The sequence below is a fragment of the Oncorhynchus mykiss genome, chromosome 15, assembly GCF_057628025.1.
Source record: "Oncorhynchus mykiss isolate SJ-2025 chromosome 15, ASM5762802v1, whole genome shotgun sequence".
Lineage (NCBI taxonomy): Eukaryota > Metazoa > Chordata > Actinopteri > Salmoniformes > Salmonidae > Oncorhynchus > Oncorhynchus mykiss.
The window spans coordinates 42,348,238-42,364,159 of NC_143036.1; the positions used below are offsets into that span (position 1 = coordinate 42,348,238).

The window sequence follows — 15,922 nt, forward strand, 5'->3', positions numbered from 1 at the left end:
CAAAAGCCATGACAGGGAGACATAGTGGAGTGATAACGCGCGTGCAAGCAGTTGCTCCCGACACCACTTGGGTACACTGCAGCATCCACCAAGAGGCTCTTGCTGCCAAGGGAATGCCTGACAGCTTGAAAGACATGTTTAGCCAATGTTTAAAAACAGAATCCTGAACCTCTTCCTCTTCCTCACTAGAGTTTATTCCACCGCTCCCCAAACTCAGAAAATAAAACTCCTAACATTCCATATGTGAGTGTACCCCTTTAAGATTTCTTGTATCTGGGAAACATGGAAATCCCCTTAAACCCAAACGTTTACTACAAACAAAACCTAATAATTATGATAATCCTATTGTAGTCCCTCAAATCATTCGTTTTAAATTTCCTCAATGTTTCATGTAACTCATTCAGTCTTTCTCCAAATAGTCTCCCCCAAAATGCTTGATAGGAACACCCTGCCATTAGACCCACACAACTGTGATAAACGTGCACTGTCCCATTTTAAAATAAAACAAACTCAGCCTGCAATCCACTTTGCGGACCTTTCATTGTTCCCCGTAATGAAAACAGATAATGTTTAGAATACGTTAACTTCTTGTTCAAATTCACTGGTGTTACCTAAACAATCAAACCAAAAATCAATAACCGGGAACTACCACAACTTTTTACGATTCAACTATTCAGACCTCCCTCTCTTATAGCCAAATATAGCCCAGTGAACGCCACCAATCCGTGATGGCCACCTAGCAGTTGTGTTGCTAGTTTTAGCATCTTTTCAGACTACCCTGACAATATTCAGCTACTTTTAAAAATGTATTTGGAACTTTTAACAACTTCTGAAAAGTGACAAAGCTATAATGCACACATTTTCCCTCTAAATGACACAAACAATTTTCTCTGTCACCCTCAATTACAACATCATTGCCTGGCGGCAAGAGTGCATTGTGAGTGATGTCAGTAACAGGCGCTCAACAAAGTACAGAAAAGAGTGTACCTGAACAACAGTCAAATCAATTTGAGTAACATTATTGTGCATTCAACGTAATGACGCAGTTTTACTTTATCACGAAACAATTCAACCTACCTCTTGTCAAAGATGTATCCCCTATTTGGATTGAGTTTTGCTTTAATTTTATCGTAAAATCAAACTTTCACTACTCCAAAATTTAAACGTAGCATGTACTTCGCTAAATTTATAAGAACATTTCAATGGGCACAACTCTATCATAATTGTCTCTTTATTATGATTTAGAATTCATTAGATTTAGGTAACTGTCTCTTCTATGATTCAGTAATTTAAATTTGACTCAATACGTTATTTGAGTAGGCTATTTAGGCAAGACAGCGAACAATCTATTAAATTTACCCCTTCTATCAATTTAAAGCAAACAAGCTATTAAAACGTTCAGTTAATATATTATACAATCACTAGCGACCGTATCTGTTCAGGCAAAACATACAAATAGTTGAATTACAATCAAAAACTCCAAATTTAGTCCCAGCATTGGCTGGGAACAGAACCCGGGCCTCGCGCATGGCAGGTGAGAATTCTACCACTGAACCACCAAAGACATGTGAATGATTAAGACTCTCCACAAATAAACCCTCTTTACAATTGTCTGTATTCGTAACTCCGGCACCGAGACAACAAAAATAGCCCTAAATTAAAGGTCCAAGCTTTTCCTCAGCGAGGATTCTCATTAATCTCGCTTTTGTTGTTTCTGACTCTCTCTTTTTCTCCCGATTGTCGCGCCTGACCTTCCCCTTAGTTAAATTACAATCTCGGTGATTATGTCCTACTCTGTCACATTTTTTGCAGGGAGCATTACACTTCTTGGCGAGATGTCCTGTCTTATTGCAATTGAAACACCCTCTCTTTTTCTTTTGACTCGCCCTATCCACTTTTCTCTACTTTTTTCCTTCCTCTACCTCTAGGATCCCTGCCTCGGCTCCAGCAGGCTCCACATATGTGGGTGGTGGTTGTGCGGGTAGCTCCTGCAGCCGTATCCTCACCACCATTATTTCATCAACAGGATCACCTCTGTATGGTTGGTATACTAGAGAAGGATAGAGTTTTTTTACTCTAACTTTTTCAGCTGCGGTAGCGGAGGGCAGCGTATCTTGGCTCTCTTTGCCTTTTTTTTCTCGCCTTCTACTCTTTTCCTGGCTTCCGAAAGCCAGACTCTAGCTGTGTACAACCCCTGTTTATTCTGCTTCTTCACATCCTTACCGTTAATCCCAGGACCTCCTTTGAGGTCCGTTACTAGTAGCTATGGTATTTATCACTATCTATGTGTATGTATTTATATGATCTATGTATGTTCTGTTTACCGTTACCTAGTTACAATCTATGTGTATGGATTTATATGGTTCTCTTCCCTGGAAACTTTATCTATAGCGTTGCTGTCGATCGGACATTAGATCTCACTTGCACAACTATAAATTATTACCCAGGGGCCATACATTACTAGTTAACCTCGGGTTGTGTTATCCAATCTCACTCCGCTACATTAAGTAGCGGAACTTGTCCTCCTTTTTTGGATATTATTTATTTCAGTATTGAATAGGTGCAGTTATCCCATTCGCATAGAATTACCTTTCCTTCTCACCAAGCCTAGTTTATATCCTCACCTGTTTTACTACTTAGGTTAGGACTTTATTTAGGTATGTCTTTTGAATTAATGGCTGTCCTATTTGTACAAAACGACGGTCCTATCTAACAACACTTACTATATCCCACCCCTAATAACCCTCATGGCTTGCAAGGCCCGGATCTATTAAGATATTTTATTTATGGTAGCGCACCTTACCTCAGGTCATTTCGGACCTGCGACACACAAACCCTTGCATATTGGTCATACAGGTAACCCACCAAATCTGTTTGGAATAGCGAAGCTCCTATTATTGATAAATTATAACATTTTTAGAACATCAAATCAAAGATAACTTACATCATTCCCCCCAAATTCGAGAATAAAGACTATTTACCGTCGTCTTGTAGACTGGGAAAAGCAATGTTCATGAAATTCCGTCACCGTCTCTGTCGGCCTTAGATATTATATCAGCCTGTTCTTTGAACCCCAATCCAGGGGCCAGGTCTTTAATTTACGGGTCAATGACCCGCCCGTACACGGTTTTCGGCGTACTACCTTCTGACGACAGGGACAGATTTTTGGAAATCCGCTCGAAGGACCAAATTGTCAACGGAATTTTACAATTCCTATATGTGTTCATTAACCAATTCAATTAAAATCACTCTGTCTGTTTCTAAGAATTTGTAAGATCCTTATTTGCATAAAATAGACAGAGACCAGTCTTATCAAAATTAGCCAATAGCATTTATTCTCAGAGCGCACATAGAACCTTGTACAACTGTTTATATATCAAATATGATGTCATAGGTTATAAAATGAATCTCCTCTTCTCGACCAGGACAAAGCAGGTTCAAAAGTTCATTCCAACTTACTAGCGCACACTCATGACACACACTATATAGTCCACTATAAGTCTCACCATAATTTATCACTACTTAGCAGACAGTTCCAGATACGGAAAACCTGGAGAGGCTCTCGCTGTCTTATTTGATCGCCACAGAGTTATAAATGAGTCGGTTCAAACATAGGTTAATGAACCTCTTTGCTTACTTAAGACACACACACACACACATTCCTTCCTTCAATGGTTATCATTTCCAATTACCCCTTATCCATGCTACATATCCTCTTTCTTAGGAACTAACATTATTAATCAGATATTGTAAAACAGGGTAGAGTTTAATTAGTTATAGTTCTATTTAAATGTAGATATTGTTTAGTCATTATTCATAAAATTCCTAACACCCGGACTCCATCACCTCCTTGATTACCTGCCCTATATATGTCACTCCCCTTGGTTCCTTTCCCAGGTGTCATTGTTTCTGTTGTTTCATTGTTTCTGTCTGTGTGTTGTTCGTGTTTTATGTTGCGTTTTTTTCATTAAAAACCTCGCTCCCTGACCTTGCTTCCCGGCTCTCAGCACACATCGTTACACCTAGTTCTTAATTTAATTGGCAATATAAATGTATATTTTTGTGCTTGCAGCTCTGTCTCTTTTAAGTTGGATCAGTTGATTATGCTTTATCTGGGTTGTGTTCGTTAGGGCATACTGTGGCAAAAGGTTTTGCAACAGAAAACCATTGCTTCTTTTCAAAGTTTAGTTAAAACCTTCCTGTTAAACTGTTTTGGACCATTTTTATCCTGTTTTGTACATACTGAACATGATCCTGTTTTCGTGTCTTTTTCTTCCTTCAGGACGAGCGTTATCAGGTGCGGCAGGCCTTTGCCCAGAAGCTCCATAGGGGTCTATGTCGTCTGCTGGAGTACCTGCCTGTGTTCGCTCTGTGCGCCAAGGAACCCATGAAGGAGCGGCGGGCGCATGCACGTCAGTGACTGGTCAAAAACATCAACTCAGAAGGAAGTACCTGAAACAGCACGCCGCCATCAGTGGTAAGACATGATCAGGAGAAATGGCAGTTTAGGGCCTGGAGTTTTAAAGTGATAGTTCACAGTTTTTCAATATAAGATTATTTGTTTGTAGGAATATGAATTACATTTACATTTACAGTATTACATTTTCACAATCATTGTTACATACTCGAAAAATGCTCGCCAGGAGATTCTGGTAATTGCTATATAAAACGTAAAAGCTGTTGAAAAGAAGCGAGAACAGCCTAGGTAAATTGAAAATAAGCTAACACCTAGTGCCTTCCGGAAGTATTCAGACCCCTTGACTTTTTACACATTTTGTCATGTTACACCCTTATTCTAAAATGGGATAAATAAAAAAAATCCTCAGCAATCTACACACAAAACAGATATCTTATTTACCTAAGTATTTAGACCCTTTGCTTTGAGACTCGGAATTGAGCTGAGGAGCATCCTGTTTCCATTGATAATTCTTGATGTTTCTACAACTTCATTGGAGTCCACCTGTAGTAAATTCAATTGATTGGACATGATTTGGATAGGCACACACTTGTCTATATAAGGTCCCACAGTTGACAGTGCATGTCAGAGCAAAAACCAAGCCATGAGGTCGAAAGTAATGTCCGTAGGGCTCCGAGACAGGATTGTGTTGAGGCACAGATCTGGGGAAGGGTACCAAAAAATGTCTGCCGCATTGAAGGTCCCCAGGACCACAGTGGCCTCCATCATTCTTAAATGGAAGAAGTTTGGAACCACCAAGACTCTTCCTACATCTGGCCGCCTGGCCAAACTGAGCAATCGGGGGAGAAGGGCCTTGGTCAGGGAGGTGACAGTGAAGCATGGTGGCAGCATAATGCTGTGGGGATGTTTTTCAGCGGCAGGGATTGGTAGACTAGTCAGGATCAAGGCAAAGATGAACAGAGCAAAGTACAGAGAGATCCTTGATGAAAACCAGCTCCAGAGCGCTCAGGACCTCAGACTGGGGTGAAGGTTCACCTTACAATAGGACAATGCAGGAGTGGCTTCAGAACAAGTCTCTTAATGTCCTTGAGTTGCCCAGCCAGAGCCCGGACTTGAACCCGAACATCTCTGGAGAGACTGAATATATCCAAACTGACCTCGCCATCCAACCTGACAAAGCCTGAGACGATCTGCAGAAAGGAAAGGGAGAAACTCCCCAAATACAGGTGTGCCAAGCGTGTAACGTTATACCCAAGAAGACTCAAGGCTTTAAACGCTGACAAAGGGACTTCAACAAAGTACTGAGTAAAGGGTCTGAATAGTAATGTAAATGTGATATTTCCATTTTTTATATACATTTGAAAAGATTCTAAAAAAGCTTTTGCTTTGTCATTATGGAGTATTGTGTGTAGAATGATGGGGGGGTGGGGGGGAACTAAGGCTGTAATGTAGCAAAATTTGGAAAAAGTCAAGGGGTCTGAATACTTTCCGGAAGCATTGTATACAACAACAAATTCTAACAATTTCTTTAAATGACTAGGGCCTATGGGTTTTCCTGGACTCGTTATGTTATCAGGAATAACTCTTGACCCTAGGGATGGATCGAACATCGTAATTGTTGATTGCCTGCCCCACACTGTAGTCAGCAGTGTGCCATAGCGCTGTGTGGCATGGTCCTCATGATTTGTGTGTGTGTGCTCGTATGTGTTCTTCTTGTAGAGAACCTGTTCTCGCTGCTGCCAGAGTACGTGGTGCCATACGCCATCCACCTTCATGGAAAAATTTACCGATAAATTGCCCAGAAATGCCGTCATTGTACGAAAAGGGGCACACCTCCCCACACCAATGAGCAAAAGCATATATTGTTTACCTTAAACAAAGGATCAGTGTGGTTTCATGAGATAACAAATTGATAGCATACATTGAAGGCTAAATTGTAATGGAGATGTAAAAAATGTGGAACTCAATAACATACATAAGCCTACATAAGTACAGTGCCTTGCGAAAGTATTCGGCCCCCTTGAATTTTGCGACCTTTTGCCACATTTCAGGCTTCAAACATAAAGATATAAAACTGTATTTTTTTGTGAAGAATCAACAACAAGTAGGACACAATCATGAAGTGGAACGACATTTATTGGATATTTCAAACTTCTTTAACAAATCAAAAACTGAAAAATTGGGCGTGCAAAATTATTCAGCCCCTTTACTTTCAGTGCAGCAAACTCTCTCCAGAAGTTCAGTGAGGATCTCTAAATGATCCAATGTTGACCTAAATGACTAATGATGATAAATACAATCCACCTGTGTGTAATCAAGTCTCCGTATAAATGCACCTGCACTGTGATAGTCTCAGAGGTCTGTTAAAAGCGCAGAGAGCATCATGAAGAACAAGGAACACACCAGGCAGGTCCGAGATACTGTTGTGAAGAAGTTTAAAGCCGGATTTGGATACAAAAAGATTTCCCAAGCTTTAAACATCCCAAGGAGCACTGTGCAAGCGATAATATTGAAATGGAAGGAGTATCAGACCACTGCAAATCTACCAAGACCTGGTCGTCCCTCTAAACTTTCAGCTCATACAAGGAGAAGACTGATCAGAGATGCAGCCAAGAGGCCCATGATCACTCTGGATGAACTGCAGAGATCTACAGCTGAGGTGGGAGACTCTGTCCAAAGGACAACAATCAGTCGTATATTGCACAAATCTGGCCTTTATGGAAGAGTGGCAAGAAGAAAGCCATTTCTTAAAGATCTCCATAAAAAGTGTTGTTTAAAGTTTGCCACAAGCCACCTGGGAGACACACCAAACATGTGGAAGAAGGTGCTCTGGTCAGATGAAACCAAAATTGAACTTTTTGGCAACAATGCAAAACGTTATGTTTGGCGTAAAAGCAACACAGCTGAACACACCATCCCCACTGTCAAACATGGTGGTGGCAGCATCATGGTTTGGGCCTGCTTTTCTTCAGCAGGGACAGGGAAGATGGTTAAAATTGATGGGAAGGTGGATGGAGCCAAATACAGGACCATTCTGGAAGAAAACCTGATGGAGTCTGCAAAAGACCTGAGACTGGGACGGAGATTTGTCTTCCAACAAGACAATGATCCAAAACATAAAGCAAAATCTACAATGGAATGGTTCAAAAATAAACATATCCAGGTGTTAGAATGGCCAAGTCAAAGTCCAGACTTGAATCCAATCGAGAATCTGTGGAAAGAACTGAAAACTGCTGTTCACAAATGCTCTCCATCCAACCTCACTGAGCTCGAGCTGTTTTGCAAGGAGGAATGGGAAAAAATGTCAGTCTCTCGATGTGCAAAACTGAGAGAGACATACCCCAAGCGACTTACAGCTGTAATCGCAGCAAAAGGTGGCGCTACAAAGTATTAACTTAAGGGGGCTGAATAATTTTGCACGCCCAATTTTTCAGTTTTTAATTTGTTAAAAAAGTTTGAAATATCCAATAAATGTCGTTCCACTTCATGATTGTGTCCCACTTGTTGTTGCTTCTTCACAAAAAAATACAGTTTTATATCTTTATGTTTGAAGCCTGAAATGTGGCAAAAGGTCGCAAAGTTCAAGGGGGCCGAATACTTTCGCAAGGCACTGTATGTAACTGATGTATGGTGTTGAATAGTGTTCTATTTAATTCACACCAATGCTTTCACAGACTAGGGTTGGGTGATATTACGATAGTATTGACGATGACTGACAGCCAGATAGCCTAGCGGCGCGTTGGTCCAGTAACTGAGGAGTCTACGTGAAAATCCTGCACTAAGGCACTGTTGAAGGAATTCTAAATTCCTCTGTTTTAATTCCCAATCAAAATTAAACACTCTGTCGATGCATAAGGGTGTGTAAGACCCTTACGTTATAAGAATGGACAGAGCCCCGGTCTTAAAAGTCAAGTACACAGCCTTTAATTCAAGAGAGTACTGAGTTCATACACATTTTACCACAGGTTATAAACTGAAAATGACGTCAGCGTTTTCTAAATGTTCCGTCTCTTCTTGACACTGGTAGAAAGGCTCTATAGATCTCAAGCCTTCCCTCCTCGCCTAGAGCCAAGGTCAGTCAGTGTAGATAAGCATTCTAGACAGTCTGGAGATAGTCCGTCCCTACCATCTGGAGATAGTTCATTCATTTGTACAAGTAACAGACCGTCATTGTTCCAACTTTTGCCCATGTTCACACACATCCGTTCCAGTACCAAGGCTGTGTCTCAAGCCTTCCCACATCAGTCTCCCTACCAATTTAATATAATTTACGAGTCAAGGTTTTCTTGTGTAGATAAGCATTCTAGCCAGTCTCATTCATTTGTACCAATGAACAGACCGTCATTGTTACTAAACTCTTGACCACATTCACTTCAGTACTGGGATCAGATAAGAAAATGTATACATATACAGACATTTAGTATTTTGATTAGTGCATATACAGTAACATAATTGTATTCGGATTTGTCAGTCCTGATTGAAATGTATACATAATTAGTTATCATTGAAAAAATTCCCTTGACAGGCACTTACTAGCCAATAGGGTGTGATAACATTGTCCAACCCTAACACAGATAGGGAATACAGTATATAGAGCAAGGATGGGCAACACCATAGACTACGGCTGGGTATTTTACAATATCCACACTATGCATGCCCAAGTGGCTATTGGAACAATAGCAGTACCTCGGGTCTGCGCACCCCATTTTGAGAACCACTGCTGTCTTAGGCTACAGTATATCAAAGTCTATTATTGGTTAAAATCAGTTCGACGAGTACAAATTAATAACATGTATGCCTCATGTTCCTCACAGGCAAGTGTGTCTACTTCTAAAGAAGGAAGCCAATCAGTATGTAGTTGACGAGAAGGGGCAGGACCCACTCGCCATTGCCATAGAGACAGGACACGCCGATATTGTGACCCTGTAAGTAAATCTACTCAATGAAATGCAGGATAAGTGGCCGTTTTGTGGTAGTTTGTTAATGCCCTCTATTTTTTGGGGACTGTCTTCCAGACTACAAATAGCTCGTGTGAATGAAGAGATGAGAGACTCAGGGGGATTCTTTGCGTCTATGGGTAAAATTCGCTATGTTGATGTTTAATAAAATGCAGATAACTTAATTTGTTTCTCACCTGTACCCTTTACACTTGTACCTGTATACGAGTTGAAAATGGCAGATTTGGGCACTGATAAGTACCTACATTGGAACGCAGTGGCTGTACAGTAACATGCTATACATGACATCGGAGCTCAGGGTCTCCGCTTCACATTGCTGTATGGTTTTTCAAGGACAGTTTTTCTGAACTTGAGCACTGCACATAACAAGAAGTTGCCCCCATTCCTCCTGCTAATTGGGCAACTTTTGCAAATGTTTTGTCTGAGTGAGGGAAATTCTGTAAATTAAGAGGACTCTGTATTTTGAAAGATGAGACGTTGAGGATTATAATAAATATCACTTTGATGTCATACAAGCAAGCAAACACCTGTTAATCCAATTGTGCACTTCACATTTCCCTATCATAAGTCTCTCATACACAGTGTCAACATTTATGATCATTATGTTCGATTGTACAGTTACAAGATGAGCCGATGTGAACAGAATGAGCCGATGTTTGTCTATTGTGAAGAAAATTTGCCGCGGAACATGCACCTGAATGCACGCATGACTCTTTTAGGATTGTATTTTATAACTTTTTTTTATAACTTTTTCCAACAAATCATGTTGGAAAAATAACAAGGTTTCAAATTATGCCCACCTGACCCAGACTGCCATTTATAATTTTTGCCATTTTTGGATTGTGTAAACAACAACAGTAATTGTGTGATGGATGGGATGCAGGGCTCTGTTCAAAACAACTACAAGTGTGCTTGCTCTACTTCCTAAACAGCACAGCTAAGAGAGCTCAAAAAATAACCTTATAGTTGAAGACTGTTCTTTGATACATAAAAGTGCATTGAAATTACTGTGCATACTTTGGAGAGTTGTGTGGTCACTTCGAGACACCAGTTAGTCCTCTCACTCAAACCCTTGTCATTGTTTTGTCTTATATTGCACCTACCACACATTTTCCAGAAATATTCTTATCATGTTACAAAATGTATCCAGAGTATTTTCAGATTTTGTTATCAACAAATGTGGCAAAAAGTACAGTAAATGTAAAATGCACAGAAAACAGTCCTGCAATGAACTGTTGTGTTCTCTACTTTGGTTGAATAATTTCCCATAATTTTCAAACTGTTCCCTTTCAATTGCTGCCATGCTTATACATATGCTTTTCATATTTATTCTGTAAGAAACATTTCAATTTAGCCCCATCCATATTGGCCCGATTCCCACAGAGTTGCAAGTCATAGTGATTTCCAGTGTTGAAGTGAACACATCGACCCAACAAAGTCTATCTAAACTATGTGGGTAAATATTGTTCTTTCACCTTCTGTGGTATCTGTCTGTAAATAGGCCATGGTGGCGAAGTAATTACAATATAGCAATTAAACACTGGAATGGTAGATCGGCAGAAGATGAATGTGCAGGTAGAGATACTGGGGTGCAAAGGAGCAAAATAAATAAATACCAGTATGGGGATGAGGTAGGTAGATAGATGGGCTGTTTACAGATGGGATATGTACAGGTGCAGTGATCTGTAAGCTACTCTGACAGCTGGTGCTTAAAGCTAGTGAGGGAGATGTGAGTCTCCAGCATCAGAGATTTTTGCAATTCCTTCCAGTCATGGGCAGCAGAGAACTGGAAGGAAAGACGACCAAAGGAGGAATTGGCTTTGGGGGTGACCAGTGAGATATACCTGCTGGAGCGCGTGCTACCAGTGAGTGCTGCTATGGTGACCAGTGAGCTGAGATAAGGCGGGGCTTTACCTAGCAGAGACTTGTAGATAACCTGTAGCCAGTGGGTTTGGCAACGAGTATGAAGCGAGGGCCAACCCACGAGAGCGTACAGGTCGCAATGGTGGGTAGTGTATGGGGCTTTGGTGACAAAACGGATGGCACTGTGATAGACTGCATCAAGTTTGTTGAGTAGAGTGTTGGAGGCTTTTTTATAGATGACATCACCGAAGTCGAGGATCGGTAGGATGGTCAGTTTTACGAGGGTATGTTTGGCATCATGAGTGAAGGATGCTTTGTTGCGATATTGTAAGCAGATTCTAGATTTAATTTTGGATTGGAGATGCTTAATGTGAGTCTGGAAGGAGAGTTTACAGTCTAACCAGACACCCAGGTATTTGTAGTTGTCCACGTATTCTAAGTCAGAGCCGTCCAGAGTAGTGATGCTGGACGGGCGAGCAGGTGCGGGTAGTGATCGATTGAATAGCATGCATTTAGTTTTACTTGCGTTTAAGAGCAGTTGGAGGCCACAGAAGGAGAGTTGTATGGCATTGAAGCTCGTCTGGAGGTTAGTGAACAGTGTCCAAGGAGGGGCCAGAAGTATACAGAATGGTGTCGTCTGCGTAGAGGTGGATCAGAGAATCACCAGCAGCAAGAGCAACATCATTGATGTATACAGAAAAGAGAGTCGGCCCAAGAATTGAACCCTGTGGCACACCCATAGAGACTGCTAGAGGTCCGGACAACAGGCCCTCCGATTTGACACACTGAACTCTATCAGAGAAGTAGTTGGTGAAACAGGCGAGGCAATCATTTGAGAAAACAAGGCTGTCGAGTCTGCCAATAAGAATGTTGTGATTGACAGAGTCGAAAGCCTTGGCCAGGTCGATGAATACGGCTGCACAGTAATGTCTGTTATCGATGGCGGGTATGATGTCGTTTAGAACCTTGAGCGTGGCTGAGGTGCACCCATGACCAGCTCTGAAACCAGATTGCATAGCGGAGAAGGTATGGTGGGATTCGAAATGGTCAGTAATCTGTTTGTTAACTTGGCTTTCGAAGACCTTAGAAAGACAGGGTAGGTTAGATATAGGTCTGTATCAGTTTGGGTCTAAGAGTGTCACCCCCTTTGAAGAGGGGGGTGACCGCGGCAGCTTTCCAATCTTTGGGAATCTCAGACGATAGGAAAGAGAGGTTGAACAGGCTAGTAATAGGGGTTGCAACAATTTCGGCAGATCATTTTAGAAAGAGAGGGTCCAGATTGTCTAGCCCGGCTGATTTGTAGAGTCCAGATTTTGCAGCTCTTTCAGAACATTAGCTATCTGGATTTGGGTAAAGGAGAAATGGTGGGGGCTTTGGCGGGTTGCTGAGGAGGGTAGTTGACCGGGGTAGGGGTAGCCATGTGGAAAGCATGGCCAGCCATAGAGAAATGCTTATTGAAATTCTCAATTATAGTGGATTTATCGGTGGTGACAGTGTTTCCTAGCCTCAGAGCAGTGGGCAGCTGGGAGGAGGTGCTCTTATTCTCCATGGACTTTACAGTGTCCCAGAACTTTTTTGAGTTAGTACTACAGGATGCAAATTTCTGTTTGAAAAAGCTTGCCTTAGCTTTTCTAACTGCCTGTGTATATTTGTTCCTAACTTCCCTGAAAAGTTGCATATCACGGGGGCTATTCGATGCTAATGCAGAACGCCACAGGATGTTTTTCGTGCTGGTCAAGGGCAGACAGGTCTGGAGTGAACCAAGGACTATATCTATTCCTAGTTCTAAAGGGGCATGCGTATTTAAGATGGTGAGGAAGGCACTTTTAAAGAATAGCCAGGCATCATCTACTGACGGGATGAGGTCAATGTCATACCCCGGCCAGGTCGATTAGAAAGGCCTGCTCGCAGAAGTGTTTCAGGGAGCGTTTGACACACTCTGAGGGGTGGTCGTTTGGTCGCAGACCCATTACGGATGTAGGCAATGAGGCAGTGATCACTGAGATCTTGATTGAAAACAGCAGAGGTGTATTTGGAGGGTGAATTAGTTAGCATGACATCTATGAGGGTGCTGTGTTTGCTGATTTGGGGTTGTACCTGTTAGGTTCATTGATAATTTGTGTGAGATTGAGGGCATCAAGCTTAGTTTGTAGGATGGCCGGGGTGTTAAGCATGTCCCAGGTTAGGTCACCTAGTAGCACGAGCTCAGATAAATGGGGGGCAATCAATTCACATTAAGGTATCGAGGGCACAGCTGGGGGCAGAGGGAGCTCTATAGCAAGTGGCAACAGTGAGAGGTGAATTTTTAGAAGTAGAAGCTCAAATTGTTTGGGTACAGACTTAGATAGTAATACAGAACTCTTCAGGCTATCTTTGCAGTAGATTGCAACACCGCCACCCTTTGGCAGTTCTATCTTGGCGGAAAATGTTATAGTTAGCAATGGAGATTTCTGGGTTTTTGATGGTTTTCCTAAGCCAGGATTCAGACACGGCTAAGACATCTGGTTTGGCAGAGTGTGCTAAAGCAGTGAGTAAAACAAACTTAGGGAGTAGGATTCTAATGTTAACATGCATGAAACCATGGCTTTTACGTTTACAGAAGTCAACAAATGAGAGCACCTGGGGGTGGGAGTGGAGCTAGGCACTGCAGGACCTGGATTAACCTCCACATCACCAGAGGAACAGAGGAGAAGTAGAATAAGGGTACGGCTAAAGACTATAAGAACTGGCCGTCTAGCATGTTCAGAACAGAGAGTAAAAGGAGCAGGTTTCTGGGCACGGTAGCATAGATTCAAGGCATAGTGTACAGACAAAGGTAAGGTTGGATGTGAGTACATTTGAGGTAAACCTAGGCATTGAGTAATGAAGAGAGAGATATAGTCTTTAGAGATGTTTAAACCAGGTGATGTCATCGCATATGTAGGAGGTGAAACAACATGGTTGGTTAAGGCATATTGAGCAGGGCTAGAGGCTCTACAGTGAAATAAGACAGTAATCACTAACCAGGACAGTAATGGACTAGAGAGATATTAGAGAGAGGCATGCGTAGCCAAGTGAACATATGGGTCCAGTGAGTGGTTGGGCTGGCTGGGGACACAGCGATTCAGACAGTTAGCAGGCTAACACGCTAACAGTTAGTAGGCCGGGGCAAAACAAGCTAGGAGCTAGTAGACCGGGGCAAGCTAGCAGTTAGCTGGCCGGGTTAGCAAGCAAGCCGTTAGCATGGGCTAGTAGTTACAGACCGGGCAGGTAAGCTAGCAGTTAGCAGGCCGGGGCCGGCAGCTAGCAGTTAGTAGACCGGGGCAAGCTAGCAGTTAGCAGGCCAGGTTAGCAAGCTAGCAGTTAGCAGACCGGGCAGGCAAGCTAGCAGTTAGCAGACCGGGTTAGCAAGCAAGCAGATAGCAGGGGCTAGAAAGTTAGCCTTTGGGGGACGTCGCAATGGGGGTAAGTCTGTTTTTACCTCTTCGTGCGGTGACGTCAATAGACCAGTCGTGGAATTAGTAGGGTCCCAAGTAGCTCTAGGTAGCTAGCAGGCCTAGCTGGTTAGCATAATGGACCTTCAGCGGGCGTCGCGCCTGAGGGGCCTGTTGGAGTCCTCGGGCAGATTATATCGGTATTCCGGTCGTAGGGGATCTGCGGGGTTCCATGCCCCGTAACGGCTGTAGAAGGGGTCCGGATATTGTAGACCAGGAGTATACTTCGGTGGTAGCACAGGAGCCCTGGCCGGGCTATCTTCAAGCTAATTGGTGCTTGTTCTGGGATGGTTTGCGGTAGGAATCCGGGGATAAAATAACAGGTCCATTATGCGCTGGTTAGAGTTAGGTTGTTCGAACTGACGAGAGCTTTCCGAGCTGAAGGTTAGCTGATGACCGCTGGCAATGGTTTGCTGACTGATAGTAGTTAGCTGGCTAGCTTCAGTAAGGGATTCCGGATCCGAAGTAAATATAAATACTTTAGGGAAAAAAAGCAGATCCACGCCACATTGGGTGAGGCGGGTTGCAGGGGAGTATTTAGATGTTGAGGTTTAGCAAAATATTTTAAAGGATATGCGAGGAAAAAGATGTAAAACGATATATACAAGGGACAGGACAAAGACGTCTGACTGCTACGCCATCTTGGAAACTGACTAAGCGGTGTCTCAGATGTTTTCCATTCTTCAAGTGATCCCCCCCTTTAGGAACTCTTGCAGGCCAGTAGCCTTGTCACACATTGCATCCTCATTGATGGTCACAATAAGGGGCATTTTTGGGGGGCATTTTACCTGCAGTGTGCCTGCTGCCTTCTGGATCTCTTCACGCAGAGGTTGCCTTTTTAAAAAGGAGACAACGTAAATCTTTTAGATTATCTGTGTCCTTTCTCCATGCTTGCAAGTAGTTCATAGCCATAATGAAGAATGATTGGGATATTTTGAGAAAGCTCTCTTTAGACATGGCTCTATTTTCCTCTAGCTCTCTCAGAAGTCCTCTGACCAAAACTGGAATGAAGTTGTCATCACGTCTTGCAGTCAATTTTGCTTCAACATTTCTCAGAATTACAGCGGACTCCACAGCACAGTGGTTCTGGCCTCCAAGCATCTTGATCGTGTCACTGAATACAATCAAGTTTCCATGGACAAAGGCCAGCCGAAGTTCAGTCAGTGGATCTTCAAACATTGTTCGCAGGACATCAGGGTATGTGTCTTCAG

The 15,922-nt window shown here is 42.5% G+C and overlaps 1 long non-coding RNA gene across 1 annotated transcript in view; it reads right to left on the reverse strand.

The window, feature by feature from the left end:
* Positions 1-15,679, reverse strand: part of LOC149977460 (uncharacterized) — a 30,946-nt gene extending 15,267 nt beyond the window's left edge. The window contains exon 1 of the long non-coding RNA XR_016486679.1: positions 14,699-15,679. This is a non-coding gene — a long non-coding RNA (uncharacterized LOC149977460). The remainder of the gene's footprint in view (positions 1-14,698) is intronic.
* Positions 15,680-15,922: the final 243 nt, after the last annotated feature.